Here is a 19,191-nt window from a genome sequence, read left to right as displayed (position 1 = left end):
AGGCATCCATCTCTGGTGATGGCTGAATTAGCTTCTTAATATCCTTGCCGAGGAAGACAGCAGGTCCTTTATCGCCCTGAGGCAAAGTAGAGGGTTGTTTGGGGGTGGTGTTAGCGCAGTGGATAAGACACACGTCTGTGGTGTGGGAGACCCGGGTTCGAATCCACTGTGACACACCAATGTGTCCCTGAGCAAGATACTTAACCCCCTAGTTGCTCCAGAGGCGTGCGACCTCTGACATATATAGCAATTGTAAGTCGCTTTGGATAAAAGCGTCAGCTAAATGATTAAATGTAAATGTAAATGTAAATGTTACGTGGATTTAACTTGGATTTCATGTAAGAGTGGGAAAAACAACTGTAGTGCTGTATTTCTATCTGAGGGGGACAATATTATAGCTGTTAGACTCACTGCTTTCCCTTCACTAAATATATACAATTTATATGGAACACAGAATATTAATTGGTGAAATTAAACCACCTGAATTGACTTTTTTTTTTTGCTTTTGGATTGGTATATGAATTAGCATTTAATTTAGAGTACACTTAAAACAAAAATATTATAAATAAAAAAAAAAATATATAAATAAAATATAAGTCTAAAATATTCCTAAGGGCAATGAAACGGTATTTTTTGTATGATTTCAAAAGCAAAAATTAAACCTTTTCTGTAATTATTATGTATATTACTATAGTATTTATAATAGTGCTGTCAAATGATTAATTGCGATTAATTGCATCTAAAATAAGTTTTTGTACACATAATATAATTTACTGTGTATATTTATTATGTATATATAAATACACACACATGCATGTATATATTTAAGACAAAATATGTTACATTTTTATATTAAATATATTTATATATAATATAAATTATATAAATATATACATGTAAATACATGTACATTTTTCAAAATAGTGTATAGTGTATGAGTGTGTATTTATATATACATAAAAATATACACAGTACACACACATATGTTATGTAAACAAACTTTTTTTGGATGCGATTAATCGCGATTAATCGTTTGATAGAACTAATTTATTAATATTCCACATTAGCTTTTATTTTTAGTTATGTGCTTCCGTCATTTTAAAAAATTATATTTTTCCATAAACTATTTTTATTTCAGTTTTAGTAATTTAGTAACATACACTTATTTTATTTCATTTAGTTGCCAAGTATTTACAGTAAAAAAAAAGGAAAATTTTAAATGTTTATTTTATTTTTCAATTAGCCATTAACAATTTTAATAGATTTTGTTAATGATAATGACACTAAACTGTCGCTTAGTTTGTTGTAAAATGAACAGGAAAAAAAACTAAAATCAAAAAACAATACGTTTAAATGTAATTCGATTTTTGGCTTGAGATCAGTGTTAATTTCGTTGACTAAATATTTTCGTCATTATTTTCGTAACGAATATATTTTTGCAGACGAAAACGAAACGAAAACTAAAATAGAAGGCACTGATGGAGACTAAAACTATGACTAAATTGATTGACATTATCGTCAACGAATAAAGGACGAGACGAAAATAGACTGTGACGAAAATCAAATCAGCAGACGGGAGAGATGCGAGGAGGAATGAGCAAAGAACCGGCAAAACAGAACAGACTGCATGAGAGAAGAGAACCAATCAGAGCCTGACTTATTGAGACGTGAAGCGAAGGTTTTCAGTTTTTAAATGAGCTCCCGGGAAGACGGCATTCGAAGAGGTGATGTCTAAAAGAGCGACAAAATGTCCACAGCTCACTTCACGTTTGACGACGAACAAAACAAAACAAAGCGCAAAGCACGCAGAGCGCTCATTCGTGGCAAGAACACAACCAATTTGAAAAGACATTTACAGACGAGCCACCCGGACATTTTCTCAAATGTAATTTCACAACGATGTTCTTTTGTTTATTGAGCTAAGCAAAATTGGAATAGTGCAGTGCGTAGATGTTGTAGCATTAAATATTACGAACTGAAAAGTACTGTAAAATAGCCCCTTCTTCAAATTAGATGAGAGCACAATACTAATACGTAATATCATGATAAATGCATTTGATTAATACTAATGTTAAGTATATTTTATAATGTTCTACTTGTTGACAATATCACAAATATTTATATATTAGTCATGTGAAACATGAATGTTCACATCCTATCATTATACATACAAATCTAGCAATATTGTAGTATTTAAAACATACAATATTGCTAGACAAATGAATACCTTATAAAATCTTGTTACTTTTTTATCCACCTAGCTGCCAACTTATTAAATATTTACTTTAAATGTATGCACTTATTGTTCAGCTCAGCTGTAAGCTTTAAGGTCCTGGACCTAACGTTATTTTTCTTTTATTGATGGTCAATTGGCAGCTAGTTATTGTTTACATTATCATGACAGTGTTTGTTGCTGCATAAAAGCTTCTGAATCGAAATAAAGACACAGTTGTGTTGAAATAAAGTTGAATTTGTGTTTTTATATATTTTGGTTAAGTTTGTTTCCTATACCAGCTGTAAAAAATTGTCTAGTAAATCTGTTATTGATTTTAGTCTTATTTTAGTTGACTAAAATACCAAGCAATTTTAGTCGACTAAAATAAGACTAAAATTAAAACAAATCAGATGACTAAAACCTGACTAAAACTAAAAAGAATTATAGTCAAAAGACTAAGACTAAAACTAAATTAAAATTTCGTGTCAAAATTAACACTGCTTGAGATTTTATTCAAACTTTTTTTTTTTTAATTAATTGGATTTCAAGTAGTTTGTTCTGTGTTTCATATATTAAAGAGCCAGATCATGTATAAATAGCTGGATCATGCATGCAGGGTTGCTTACCCCAACACTGTTGGCTGCACGAACTTGGAACCTGTAGGTGGTGCCAGGGAGCAAATTACCCACAGTGCACTCTGCTTTGCATCCACGGTACACCTCCATTGGCTCCGAACCCTCCTCCATTGCACACATTTCCAAGCTAAACTCCACATTTTCACTCTCTTCACCACACAAAGGACCATCTGGAGAAACAAAGAATGATGGGTAAATGGGAGAAACAGAGACGGAGATGGAACAATAAGCAATCATTTAAAAGTGAAAAAGTCAAAGCATAATCCACAACTCCAGTCCAGTATACACGATCACACAATTAGGACTGTTTCACACATCCTGAGTGCCAATTGTAACTTTTTTCCTATGAATTCTGAGTTTACATCTCGCAATTCTGGTGCTTGTTTCCACCTCGGAACAAATGTAATTGCGACGTTTTATCTAATTTTTTAACATTTGTGAGATGAAAAGTCTAAATTGTTAGAAACATGGTTCCATAGGGAGGTGAGTTAAGAGAGGGGTATGTGTAATATTAATAATAATTATTATTATTCTTCATTCAAACAGTTGTGATCTAGGAGGTGAGTTAGCAAGAGGATAATAATAATTTTACGAATTATTATTATGATTAATTACTAAAACTTATTTTGCAATAATAATAATTATTATTATTTAAATTGTATAACAGTTAAATTATATATAAATATAAAAATGGGTCATAATAATACTTCTTAAAAAAACTGACAAGGGATGTGAGCTGAAACGAAGCATTTTATTAATTATTTCCAAAAAGCCTATTTAGCAAAACAGAGCCACTGTTGCAACAGCACTGTCGGTGTGAATCCACAATGCACTTCTCCTGTCGCAGTCACGCTCTTGCTCCCCAGACAAAGATTTTAGGATGACCTCAGAAGACATCCATCTGCCACCGACCTCTCCAAACCAAAACACATTCTCAGTCCTCTCTACAACCCTGCGACTAACTGGCTTCAGGAAGGAACCGATCAATTGCAGTGATGGAGAACATGCAGGGAAGCTCACGCCCGCTGTCCGAGCGGCACAAACCTCTGAGAGTAAAGCGTGGACGGCTGAAATCAGCACTGCTATTTCACAGTTATTTATAGACCGGATTCAGCCTCTTAAATGAGCCCACCTTCACTCAACAACAGTGAGTCAGGATTATAATCGCTAACAAACAAGTGCATTTTACCTCTGGTTCCCTCAAACACATGCACACAACAAACCCACACACTAAACAGGGTGATGTAATGCATGGACGGCTCAAAAAAATGTAAGGTGCAAAGCTTTTAGTTGGTCCAGGTGCATTCTGGGTAAACTGAACTTTAGACTTCAGTAGAGTTCCATAACTATAAATCCTTTGAATACTTCACCTGTTGAGCTTGTACCAAACATAAAAAAATCTAAAAGCAGACAAGTGTCTTTCAGCTTCCTTTGAACTGCACTTCCAATTGAGTGATTTGTTGAACAGAAAGGTCATAAATGTCAGTCGATAAATAAATCAAGAATCTTGTGCCACATTTTTAGACAACCAGTTCTCTCTAAGAGACAAAAGAGAATAAAAGGGTATAAAGAAAAATAACAGCCTCACCCCACTGCAAGGTCATCTCTTTGTGTTTGACATTACCCACGGTTCTTGGGGGTTGACAGCGGCCAGGGGGCGGGATATGAGTGCACACCGTCAAGTCATCTGAGCACTGCATTGAGGTAAACACAACACGTACACTGAGACTTCATTACATGAATCAGCTTGAGAATCAGTAAATGAACATGGAAAGTTCTTCTACCTGGCTTTGGCCGCCCACATTCACACAGCTGAGTCTCAGAGAGTAGCTTGTTGCTGGTTTTCGATCCTCACACAGATGTTTCCTCTCTGGTCCTCTATAGAGAGTTGTCCACTGCCTCTCTGAACACAGACACAGACGAACTGACATTAAAGACATCTATATTGCCACATAAAATTATAATTCAAACAAATGCTGTTTTTTTGGCTTTCTACCAGTTTCGACAAAATAAGTAAGCAGTATAACGGATTTTAAAATGAAAAATAAATGCTTCTTGAGCAGAAAATCAGTATATCAGATCATGTGACACTAAAGACTAGTAATGGATGCAGAAAATTCAGTTTTGCCATCACATGAATAAATGGCATTTTCCAACATTAAAATAGAAAATAGATATTTTAAACTGTAATAATATTTCACAATATTACTATTTTTGAATGTGTTTTTTATTAAATAAATGCAGCCTTTTGAGCATAAGAGATTCTTACATAATGTTGATCATTTATGCATTATTTTCATTATAATTAAGCACATTTCCCCTAATGTTGTCATAACCATAAAGAAAAGAAAACATTAAAATGGAAAATAAAAAATATAAAAGTCTTTTTTTTTTTTTTGCAAACTATTTGTACATCGTCGTGTTTTGTTTTGGTATGTGACCACACAAAAATAATAATAATTATAAATAATAATGGTCCTAGAATATTTCTACAAAAATACTTTCCCCACCACTTAATTACTTTCGGGGTGAAATCTGATCTGGACATGTTCTAGTCAGATTTACCCATTTGTAATCAAATAAAAGCAAATAAACACCTTCTAAATCCCCTTCTGATATCTCCAAGACATACGTCAAGTCCCCGGATCCACCATCATCCTGTGGAGGTTCTGATTTAGATGTAAAAAAAAAACAAAACAAAAAACTGTAAAGATTAGAATATGATGGACTTTTTGAAACGTAAAATGCTGCCTTAAGATTTCCCTACCCCACGTCACACAGAAGCTGTGATATGTGACAGTGTTTACTGCAGGATTCACAGGGGGTCCGGGTCTGTCTGGGGTCGTCTTACACAGGAACAAAGAGCTTGGAGCACTGCAACACTCTCCACTACAAGTGATGAGCTGTAGAAGGCGACAGTTAAGAGAGATGTCAGAAGACCATTCTACCATGCAACTACTTCTGCAGTATTGTACCCATATATTTATAATTTTCTTTAAAAACAAAACAAAAATATTACTGCATGCAATACTGTATTCTACAATCAAATGCTTTTCTTTCTTTTTCCTTTTCCAGTGTGATTAATTAACTAGAAGTAAAAAAAATAATAGTTTTTTTCTCATGATGATTTTCCCAATCACCTGCAGCATCACAGAGAGCGACATTCAAGTCTTCTCAGAAGCGTCTTTCTCCCCTGATAATGCTAACGCAGTGTTCCCGGCTTACTCAGATTAGACTAAAAGCCTTTAACACACACCACCATGGGAAATCAAGTCACCTTCCCCCAACAACTGCTGGATCTGAGAAACAGCTTCAGGTTGGCAGAGAAACTGAAGTTCATTAGATTATCGCTAATTGCCTTATTAGAGAAGAAGGAAATGAAAAAAAAGCAAAGGTGCTTTGGGAACACGTGCTTTTCCAGAGCTCTAGTTAATCACTAGTACAGATGGCTTGTTTGTGTATGAGAATGAAAGAAAGCAGCAACTGTGAATCAAAATAATGCATAAATATAATAAATAAAATCCTTAGGCTTTTGGGTATGGGCTGTAGGAACATTAACATTTTGAATCTGAGCTTCACTCACCCTGAATTTGTACTGTGTGTTCCTTCTTAGGGACTCCACCTTACGGTTCAGCTCCAAACCGCTGTAAACTGCCTGGAAGTCCAGTCCCTGCCAAAAACACATCGTCCATTAGGTGTCAGGAAGTGAAGGATGGAACATTTACTCCCTCCCAGTTTTGCTTTAGAGGCTGTCTACATCATTGTCTTGCACTTGTAAATACTTCACTGAGGCTGACAAATGGATCTAAGTGAGGAATCGGGTCAGTTCTGTGCCCCAAGCGAAAATCAAAAAGAATAATACGCAATTGTTTGGACAAATGCTAGTCCAGTCCTAAACTTGAATTTGCTCCACCTCTGAAACAACTTTTTTTGTTGGTTGACATCAGCAAAGCTTCTTATTTTTCAATACTTTTGCTACGATCTAGCAATCAAGATTTGAACTACATGCAGAAGAATACAATTAAGTTTAAGATTAATGATTAAGAGTCCTAATTTTTCTTATTAATACCATTTTACACTCAGTAATGTGCCCCATTGCAGATGCAAAATAGAAAGTTGACAATGTTTGCATGATTTTAAAGTGGGAAAATGTATAAAAAATTATATTATGACATAATAACAAAAATCTGCTATATAAAACATATTAAAATAAACATAATATGGACATGTATACATATATTTACATACACATACATACCTACACACACACACACACACACACATACATATATATATATATATATATATATATATATATATATATATATATATATATATATACACACACACACACACACACACGTATACATATACACATATGCACATATATACTGTATGTACACACACATACAATTACTCAGTGAGCAAGATGAAAAATAATGTGGATGAAATATCTTCAATATATTTGGATGGTGCATCAGCCTGAGGTGTGAAACACAACAGGCATTAGTAATGGATCCAGAAGAGCCCATTTACTCTGACAACTGTGGGCAAGGGCAATTAACTAGAAACCAGTGAAAACAGCTAAGAGACGTGACATCCAGTGTACAACACTGAGAACATCTAGGTTTGATAGATATTATGACAACAGAAAGCCATAATAACCCCTGCACAAGGGCTCAGGGGAATTATGGGATGGAGCAATAGGAGAGAATTCAACACCTTGGTCTCATCCTGCATCTCCAGGGTGTATGTGACCACCTCCTCGGTGCTGCAGCTGTTTGGTCGCGTCCACTCCAGTGTAAGCCAGGACGGACCTGCCTGTACCAGCCGTGGAGGTAAGGACGTCTGCGGGAGACTTCCTGTGGTGTAGAAGAGGACTTCTGTGCTGAATCCACTGCAGAAAAAAACATTATATTCATTAACACTAAGAAATCTCATCCTTTCCCATTCTATATAGATTATACGACATATCTGTGTATCATCAAAGAGTGAGAGAAGCACAAACTTATAAATTGTTTGGACTTTCTCCCCCAGCACTCACAGTGAGCAGTGAGGAGAATTTTCTCATTTACCGCACCATTAAACACTGAGACACCACAGGGCCAAAATTCTGTTAAATTGCATACAACTAAAAGCACATAGGCTGCTGGGTTATATTTATAAATATTGACTTTTTTGCAGTAAATCATAAAACAATTTAAAACACAATTATTTCACCAACACCTCAAAAATAAGTACTATGGCTAGTACATTATCTTAAAATGGTATAACTAAAATAAATATTATTTTTATTTACTATGTTGTTTTGGTGGTAATCCAACTAAGGTTCCAAAATAACAGAATTATGTTTCTAAAATAAAAAAAATAAAATAATAGGTTACATTTTTTAAGTTGAAACTGTTACACTGTAATAGCACAAAAAGTACTTTGTAGTATAAATTAACCACATGTATTTTCTGTAGGGTTAGGGTCTGGGTTTGGTTTTAGGGTTAGTTGCTTGTAATTATGCGTACTTTACAGTTATTACTATAGTAAACATATGTAACTATGTCACCATAAAACAAAGAGTTAAAATAAATAATAAAATAAAATAAAAAAGAAAATATAAGAAAAAGAAAAATAATAAAATAAAATAAAATAAAATGAAATAATGAAATAAAATAAAATAAATAGCAAAATAAAATACAATAAAAATTAAATTAAATTAAATTAAATTAACATATGGTATTATCAGTGTTGGGAAGTAACTACATACATGTAACGGCTTTACGTAATTGTAGTACAAAATAACAGTTATTGAGAAATTTTTTTTGTAATGACAGTTACTTAAGTATGATTAAAAGGGGTCACATCTGAATGTTTTCTGTAAAAATCTAGGATTAGATGAAGAATATTAATTTGTTGCTTTGTTTTTTATGTGCATGATGCCTCCTGCAATTTAAAAGACTTCTTAGTAAATCTATGCTATTCTGATGCTCTTGTTCGGTTCTCTTGATTGAATCTGCCTATTATATAAATCCACATTTCTGCTGAAAACCTTCGAACACAAGCTGTCTGAGAGTTGATTAACTGATTTACAGCTGAAAACATCCATTAGACATGTAGAAAAGTAACCAAAAAGTAATCAAATGTAATCAGTTACATTAATAAAGTTATTGTAATAGTTAAACTGCTTATTACATTTTAAATAGGGTAACTTGTAATCAGTAACCTATTTCCAAAGTAACCTTCCCAGCACTGGGTATTACTGGTTATAATTTAATTTAACATTTTGTAGGAAACAGACAAATAAACTAACCTGGTGCCAATATCATTTAGTGCTGCCACTCGAAACGTGTAGCCAACAGCAGGGCACAACCTCATTAGTTTGCAGTGTCGCTGGTGTCCAACATAGTATTCACGGAAAATGCTGTTTTTCTTCCCCTGAAAAAGAAGAAAGAATGAAGCGAGACATTCAGTGACAAATAGGATGACAAGAACAACACAAACATCCAAAAACAAGGAGAAAGGGACATCGACAGTCACGCTGTGGCAGGATAGAACACACAGTTTTCAAATGAAAAGAACAACAAGAACAAGAATAAAATTGCTGCTGGAAGCTGTGCTAATTGTCACAACAACAGGAGCCAGTATTTAATTAAGGTTAAATGCAGAGGTATTCTGAATGGATTTGGTGGGGAAGAACGGCTGCCTGCATCTTCAGACACTTCTGGAGCCGCACAGCCACAGATGAGGAGTTTTAATGAGCTCTTAATGAGTCAGAAAAGCTTTGGGTAAATCAAAATAACTGAAGCAGACAGACTATGGCGTAAAGCGGAACAGTGAGTTAAAGCCTCAGTCGCCACAGGACCAACATCTCATGCCATGGAGACGGGGAAAAAACACCACAGCCAAAGAAAGAAGGCAAATAATAGAGAGGAAATGAGAGAGACAGAAAAATCTACTGGATAGTACGAGTAGATGGCACACACAGGATATAACCACATTTATTTAGAGAGGTGATACATACCTCATCCCATTCTAGAACATAACTGGTGATTTTTGAGCCATTGTCTGCAGGGGGCTGAAATTACAATGAGAAATAAAAAAAATTATATATACACTTCCAATCAAAAGTTTGTTGCTATTAAGGTTTTTTTATGTTTTTAAAAGAAGACTTCAATGCTCACCAGTGCTGCATTTATTTATTATAATATAAAATGTAATTAAATTTATGCATTTAGCAGATGCTTTTATGCTTTTGTGCATGAAGGCTAACAGTTTTTACCTAACGTGTGTTCCCTGGGAATCAAACCCACAACCTTTTGCGCTGCTAACGCAATGCTCTACCACTTGAGCTACAGGAACACTATAAACAGTAATACTGTGAAATATTGTTACAATTTAAAAAAAAAGTTGTTTTCTATTTTAATCTATTTAAAAAAAAAATATGCTTCCTTGCTCAATAAATTAATTAATTATTTTTTTAAATCCCTCATATAAAATGTAAATCCCTCATTACTAAGGACACTAAACAAAATAAATATTTTTTATAATTAATCATTATACAATGTGTGACTACTGCCAGGAGGTGATGCATTACAATGATTTTACTACAGTTAAGGTTTTTTTCTTAGCATGAAGAAATGCAGAATGTTCAAATAATAATAGCATTAATCATTAGTAAATCACCATAAACTAATTTTACTAATACAGTTTGACCCTAAGATATATGAATGGTTGTAGAAACTCTGCACAATAACAGAAAATGAAATGCAATTAAGTCATGCATACCTTCCACTGTAATGTGAGGGAGCTCTTGGTGCGATGGGACAGTCTGGGGGGTAGAGGGGTATCAGGAGGGGCGCTGTGGGTAGTGAAGGCCCTCGCATCCGAACTGGGACCCTTTACTGAGTTACACACTGTGTTTACTCTGTAAAACACACATGGCGAGAATTTCTCAATTAGTAGTTCAAGAATATTTCAGAAAATCTGCTATTGTCATTTGAAATGAATCATTTAGCAATAACAATGTATTTGAATGCTATATCCACTGTAGTTATAAGAAGAACACTCCGTGCTAGTACTGTGCTGTTTAATGTAATTGTTCAGATGCAGAAAATTTAGTACAAATCTGTTTTTTTTTTTAGCATATATCATCTTTAATAGGATTTCAGGGCATTCATCTCTCTTCAGCACTCAAATTGAAATGAAATTCAAAGTGATCAGCTAATGGAGCGCTTCACCTCATTTGTGAGTCGCTTTGGTTAAAAGTGTGTGCTAAATGAATAAATGCAAATGTGAAATTGCTCTTACCTGACGTGATAGTCTGTGGCCGGTCTGAGGTCAGTGAGGGTGCACTGGAGCTCCTCACCACTGAAACAGAGACGGACTGAGAGTGAAAGTCTGTTTGTGGGAGTAGATGGGTGAAGCATTCTTTAAAACCTCCTTCAGGTTTCCAATCAATTCATAATAGCCTGTATGCTTTGCTCCAGGGACCAAAAAAAAAAAGGCAAAGCTGCAGACCTACATGAGGATTTTTTCCTAACCGCATGGGGAAGAATGTTATATAACTATACTAATGAATTAAAAAAAATAGCTTTAGTGATTCAGAACACATGCATCAATAAAATTATGCATCTAAACAGTGGGCCTTACCTATACACAACCTTGTATTTCCCGTCTCTGCCCTTGTCCTTGAGCTGCAGCTCGTAACCACAGGAAGTGACCCGTCCAGATGATCCCGATACAGAAACAGACGTCCATGACACAAGCGCGGAGCGGGACTGTACGTTAGACACCTAAGGGCCAAAATACAGACAGATTCCAGCTTTATTATAAAACATAACAGCCTGAAATTTGACCTCTAAAAAAATATAAAAAAATTAATAAAAATTATATGTAAATATAAAACACATCATATATTATGCAATATATATTTTGCTAATTGCATTTAATTTCTAAATTTATTTATTTTCAATTAGGATATAATATATATAGTGTTCCTGTGCTCAGTGGGAGAAAATTGTGTTTGCAGTGCAAAAGGTTGTGGGTTCGATTCCCAGGGAACACATGTTAGGTAAAAAATGTTGGCCTGAATGCACTCTAAGTCGCTTTGGATAAAAGCATCTGCTAAATGCTTAAATGTAAATATATAAAAGGCTGTACAACAAGAATGGCAATCCAAAACAAATTGCAGAGAAGAGTCTGGGAGAAGACTAAAAGTTCAAAAAAAGGAAAACGCCTGAAAGCCAGGCCCATTTGAATTGCAATTCCCATTTATTTATGATGTCTGGTACATCAATAAATCTAGGCAGCTGTAAATAGTACTTAATTCGGGTGTCAAGGCTACTGCAGGCTCGCCTTTAGTGAGTGAAGCATCAGTCTGAGCACCCTGCAGATGACGTCCTCCACAGTTGCTCAAAGCGGAGAGCGACTGCTCATTCACAAAACAAAAACATCTGTGTCTGAATTGGCTTCGGCCACAGCAAACCACACTATTTCTCTGACACTTGCTGTTTTGCATTCAAACCAAGCGATTTTGTATTGGTAAAGACTGAAAGCAAGAGCTATAAGGAGTATTTTCACAAACATCTAAATGTCGGCTGCATTAGTAAATGTTAAAGGAACCGATCATGACGAAAGACACTGAAAAATGCTTCATTTATGAAACTGTAATGCCAAAGCACCAAACGGAAAGGCAGAAACAGCTTCTTGTGTAGAATATAGATTCGTTTTCTAGGGTGAGATAACAGAAAGAAGCACAAAAAAGCAGGAAAACTGGTTATCATCTTGATAATACACACAAAAAAGGGTGTGAAAGAAAAAGTTTATGTCCAGTTACTCAATCTACACAAAATATATAATCTAAAATGCATAAAATAGATTAAAATAAACACATATCTAAAAATGTTATAATTTATTATCTAAAAAATAAAAAAAAAAATAAAAAAAAAAATCTGTAATATTACTATATAATATAATATAAAAATTCTCATAAAAGATGTAAAAAAAAAACTTTATATCAAACATTCTTCATGAAAAACATTACTTACATTTGGGGTCTCGGAGACCTCAAATATAAAACATTTTCTTTTTAACATTACATTCTCTTCTGTACTCATTGTAGTGGCTGTTGTGTACTTCTGTTTGCTTTATTATATTTTCTACAGTGCACTTCTGCCGGGGTCGAATTGACCTTGAAAAAAAACAACATTACTATACTGAAGAACCAGTTTGTGCCTACTTTGTGATAGAAAAGAGGGTTAAAAGTTCAAAGTGCTGTTGCTGGTATCTGATTAGGTCAGATGAACATGACAATTAAAGGCAATTGTAACTATTATCTTTACACAAAAAGGGAGTTAAAATATAAAACAATCTGAAATGGAACAAAGCCTTCTTTTTGTGTGCTTTACCACATCTAAAGCAATCTTACGATAAGATATTTGAATATATTTTTTTGATAATAAAGGCATTCTATTTTTTTTTTGTCTACTGTATATTAATATCACATTTTAAACCTTAAATGCATATATAACATGCATTCCCACTCAAAGCAAGAGACAAAGATTATGAAATCGGCAGCAGAGATGAGAAAAACAGGCTATTGATGTGACCAATCAATGAACCATTTAGCAATGCATTAACAGATGCTGCCCCTCGTGAACGAAAACGGAAATGCTTCATTCTGATCATCTCTAAACAATAACAATCCTTACGTATCCTTACGTGGTTCCTATGTGCAGAGTGGGTTTAACACATTATTGCGAGGTTTCTAGGGTGTTCTAGATGGTGGTCTGAGGGTTGCCATGTCATCTATGATAATGCACCCTTTTTTTCCAGGCCATATCTTGGAAGAAAAATTAAATTAAATTCTACACTACTCATACGTTATACTTTATGTGTGTGCATTTGCATTGCTTTGATCATTCTCTGTAGATCCCACTTTCTCTTCCCAATCCACGATTGGTCGATTATGTATAATACCTGCACGCTATTGGTCAAACTACTTTCTTTCTTTCACAAATATGAAAAAAAGAATGTATGAAAGAATGTACTCTATGATAATCTGATCCCTAGACTCAAGTTTATATGATTTCCCTAACCAATTTTATCATCCACCATGCAAAAAAAAATAAAAAAATAATCAGTTTAGAGAGGAAATAATAACTGTCAATCAAACAAGGTTTAAAATAGTTTAGCGTTTGGTGTTTGTTTATATCCCTTATGCAAAAAAAAAAAAAGTAATGTAATGCTTTTGAAAAATTCTAGAATATTTATAGTGGAGCAATAGTCCTGCAGGACAAATAAAACAATAACTGGCAACATTGGTGGTACTTGATTCTGTGAACCGTCTGTGGAAAGGAGATTTGTGAAATGACATGATTTAAAATCACTCACCTGCGGCTTGTCCATTCCTGATGGCACAGCCTGAACTCGTCTCGTGTCCACATCGTGATCTGCACAGAAAACACATTAAATATAGCCATCCGTCTCCTATCAGTCATAAATCAGAGTGTGTGTGTCTGTAACATCTTCATGCTTGTTTGCATAGAGAAAGAAATACAGAGAACATAAATTGAGCATCTCCAGACAGAGACACAGATCTGAGGCAATGGAGACGTCCTGACTGATGGGGCTGTCGGATTGGGCCTGAGCCGGGTCGGAAAATGTCTGTCGGGGAGTGAGGTTCATAGGTCTGGCTCTTATGGGGCCCGAGGGGCTCCTGCAATGAGTCATCACTGCGATGAAGTCATGGCAACATCACCCCACACTGACCTCCTGGTTTTCCCCTAATAAGATGTTGTTGGGATTGAGAGATTGAGGATGTTTTCAGTGGATTCTTTATTTTATTAGAGGAAGAGGGAAAAGAGTGGGAAAATGAGAGATTCCACTCCATGTATGGATTAAAAACAGTTAAAATGAACTTGAATTACTCGTTGGATTCAAAGGAGTACCGCCAGTGTTGAAAAAAACAATTTTGAGAAGTAAATTGATCTTACAAACTACATTTCATCAGAAAACTGAAAAACACCGCTATTTTTTATTTTTTTTGTAATACAGTACTTCATGTTTACCAGTGGAAGCCTGTTAAAACAAATACATAAATTAAAAAGTAATTCTGCTAACCTTTTCTCATAATAGGAATTATTTCAAAATTGATGTTCTACTGTATTTAACAAAAAAGCATGACTTTCCTTTTAAATTGTAATTCTATTTTCTCAATATTTATTACAAATAATTTTGCAAAATTATGCAATAAATTACAGTGTTATATTGTTTCATCGGTGATATTAAATGTAAATGAACTCCTTAAAATAATTCCGAAAGAAAATAATTTATTAAGCATGCATGCTTTAAACTAATAAAAACTGACAGTGAGCATCTACTGTATATAATGTTACAATTATTCAAATAAATGTATTCATTAATCAAAGAATCCTATTTTGCCGTTTACAATATTGATAAAATATAAGAATTTTTTCTTAAGCACTACTGGTCAAATGTTTTGGTTCAGTATGATTTGTTTTTAAAGAAATTAATAATTCACTCAGCAGGGACACATTAAATGAATCAAAAGTGATAGCAAAGACATTTATACTGTTAATATAAAATATTTATATTTCAAATACGGGTTTTTTAAGAATTCTCGTGTACAACTGTTTTTAATATTGATGGTAATAGTAAATGTTTAATGACTAGCAAATTAGCAAATAAGAATGATTTCTTAGGGATCATGTGACACTGAAGACTGGAACAACTGTGCTGAAAATTCAGCTTTGCCATCACATAATTCAATTAGATTTCAAATATATTAAAATTGAAAAATAGTTATGTTAAATTTGAATAATATTTCCCAATAATACTGTTTTTACTGTATTTTTTATAAAATAAATCCAGCCTCTTTGAGCATAAGAGACTTCTCATATAAAACAAATATCTCACAGACAACTCATTTTTGACCTGTAGTGTAACTAGCTAACGTTTCTAAAGAATAGCTGGACTTGCTTTCACTGGTTTTAAATCATTAATAGTTTGTTGACGAGCCACAGCAAAGTCCTGAAGACTGAAGACCAAGACTAAACGTCTGATGACATGCATTTCACCCAGACCAGAGCATCTTCTCAGACATTCTCCAGAGGAACAGCTCGTCTTCTCGTCTCCTGATTTAATTTGCCGTGCCTTTTCCCTGTGCATTTTAACACGGACCAGACTTGTGCCGTCACTTCAGACAGGAAGAGATCTGTGTCTCATTATGCACCGTGGTTTCGCCTCAGACACACACACACTCTCTCTCTCTCTCTGTCTCTTTAACACACACACAGACACAGAGGCATGGGAACCGAAGGTTCACAAGAACAAAGACCAGAGTAAGATAAGACATTAAAGAACAAAGAGGAAAACAGTGAGACCGAGTGAGCCGTTTTCAAAGGAATGATGAAAGAAAAGGAAAGGATGATAGAGAGAATTATGGAATCTACTAGATCTCATGCAACATGTGTTCCACATTCATCCACCATCTGATCCCAGTACAGCTACATCCTTTATTGGAATCTGTTAGAGATTGCACTTGCGATCGGAGGCATAATAAGACCACGGTGACAGGAAATTCCAGTGGAGGTGAATTTAGTGTGTGGGTATTGAATAACCAAGTTCTACCACTTGTTTGCGATAAAGCTTTAGTACACCAACTGTGTACCGTCTACTTTCGACTGCCTGTAAAGGAGACCCCGCTTTATCAAAAACATGTCATCACACAATAAAACAACAGCAGTTTCTTTAGACTTTTCCAAAGCATTCTGCCAATGTGGCATCATTAGATATGCTCTTGCCTCATCAAGTTCTGGTTCTTCCAGCTCGAAATCAAAATGCTCTGAGGTAGCGATTAAATCCAACACCCATTTTTCAATACATTTTCATTTCAATATTTACCAAAATATAAAAAAATACATGAAATGACCCATTTTGGAAGTAAATCATAATTTTTTATTAATTATTGTTGATTAATTAAGTTCTGACCTTTCGTTTTATCAAATAAGCCAATTTAGAAATGTATAAATAATTTAATAAATCAGGAGAAATATTTTTTTTTTTTTGCAGAATTCATTGATGAATCATTGATTAGTTCAAGAGAACAGCATTTATTAGAAATAGAAATACTACTGACCACAAACATCTGAAATGGTACTGCACAACTGTATACTCCAGCAGCAGTATTAGTATTTTAAGAATGCTTTTCCCAGCTCATTTCATTCCAAGCGACTGACTGTATTGCACCAATAGTGGGCGCTCTTTTACATTCACACTCACACTGTAAACTGTTTATCTCATGTGTATGTGTGTCACACTTCGAGTAAGTGCTGACACTGATATAACAGCTCAAAAATAAAGGCTTGAGATAAGGACCCATAAAGCTTCATGAAAATGAGACTTTAAAGTCAACATAAGTGGACAAGATTGTTGACTCATCTCAACAGAGACTGCTTTTATTTGAGTCCAGCTGACACTTGAAGTATTCTTTGTTTTTGCTCTCAGCTGTTGCCACATGTATGAACAAAATCAGCAAGATGTCTGTTAAATTAGAGGTGTTTTATAAATTTGACTTGGCTCACCCTGTGGCTCGGTGTCTGAGTGTTTGGGGCTTCCTCTGGCTCTTCGATCTGGCCTCTTTGCTGCCGGGGCTTCCTCCTCCTCCTCCTCCAGGGCTGCTGTGGCTCTTGCCGTAGCCGTTAGTGGTGGTGGTGCAGGCCGTGGTGTTCTTGTAGCTGTTGGACAGCGGGCTGGTCACATGACTTAGACTTGGACGCTCCACCGGCTGTTTGAGCTTCTTGGGTGGAGGTTTTACAGTACTCCTCATGACCCATGAAAGTGGAGATGTTATACAGCGGGATGATCTCTGAGATAAGACAAAGATTGCAATTACACTATGGAAAGCAGAAAGCAAATATGTTGCATACACAAAAATGTTAAATAAAGCAACATAATATTTATGTGAAACATAATTTACTGGTATACTTTGTATTTGATTTATTTTCTAATTTTGTTTACAAAATTCAATATACACAATTTATATTCTAGTCTACAAGTGTTAGCGTTGAGTATATATAAGCACAATAATGTTAAATAAATCCTCTTAAAACTCTTATTATATTATTCAAAATAGTTTCTTAATTTAAAAAAAATTCTTAAAATATTTTCAATAATTAAAAAAAAAAATTTTAAAATTTAAAAATATATAAAAATATATAAAAATATGCAATAAGTTAAAAAAATCTTAATGTTATAATATATTAAAAATATGCAATAAGTAAAAAAATCTTAAATGTTATAATATATAAAATTTAGCATATTTTTATATTCACCAAACATTTTTTATTTGTCTACAAATCTAATTTTGTGCAGCAATGTTCATGCATATGATTTAAACCTTTAGTACAGCAATCCATATATTAAGAATCATTTAATTTAATTATATATTTAAAATTCAGTTCATATTCAGTATACACATGACGACAAAAAAATTTAAAATTAAATTTACATAAATAAAATTTTAAAATACAGTATATATTTAATATTAATAAAAAAATATATATTCAACATACAATTTATATTTGTCCACAAAAGTTATTTTATTCAGAACTGTGTGTGACCACACAAATAAAAATAACTTAAAACTAAACGCAATTAACAAATTAGTTTAATAAATTTTTGTTTATTAAACAAATGCGTATCTTATACATTAAAATATTAAAAAAAAAAACTCTCTCTCTCTCTCTCTACGTGTGTATATATATATATATATATATATATATATATATATATATATATATATATATATAAGATTTCATATTGAGTTTAAAATGTATATTAGTCTACAAAAATGATTTCAATCATTTAAGAATAAGAAAATAGTTCCTCAAAACCACAAAAAAATATTCAGTCGAGCATGTCTCATCTTTTCACGGTAAATGAATGTTCAGATTGGCTGTGTTGTGTTTTCATAGCTTTGTGTGGTATTTCGCTTTCAAGTTGAGCTTAGTTAGGACAGTGTTATGATTCAGTACAAAGAGACGGTTGCCCATCCTCACTGAGGTATGTGTTTAAAGAAGTGAAAAAGTCCAGGACCTTTAGTCTACAGTGGACTATGAAGCTTACCTTCCGGGTAGATGGGTGGCAGACGGTGCTGATAGAACTGGTGTGGGGGCACATCACCGGGGCTGCCTGGGGGATAATATGACGTATGTGAAGCCGGAATAAAGTGTGGGTGCGTCAGGTACTGCGGGTGAATGTGGTGGCTCGGGGACAGAGCCGGAGAGTAACTTGGAGGATAACATTCAGAATGAGGCGTGACCACTACCC

The 19,191-nt window shown here is 34.3% G+C and overlaps 1 pseudogene; it reads right to left on the bottom strand.

The window, feature by feature from the left end:
- Positions 1-2,764: 2,764 nt before the first annotated feature.
- LOC113095087 (fibronectin type III domain-containing protein 3B-like) lies at positions 2,765-19,186 on the bottom strand (annotated as a pseudogene).
- Between the last annotated feature and the right edge of the window lie 5 nt (positions 19,187-19,191).

This window comes from Carassius auratus, unplaced genomic scaffold (genome assembly GCF_003368295.1).
Source record: "Carassius auratus strain Wakin unplaced genomic scaffold, ASM336829v1 scaf_tig00215607, whole genome shotgun sequence".
NCBI lineage: Eukaryota > Metazoa > Chordata > Actinopteri > Cypriniformes > Cyprinidae > Carassius > Carassius auratus.
This window is presented reverse-complemented; position numbering and strand designations above follow the sequence as displayed.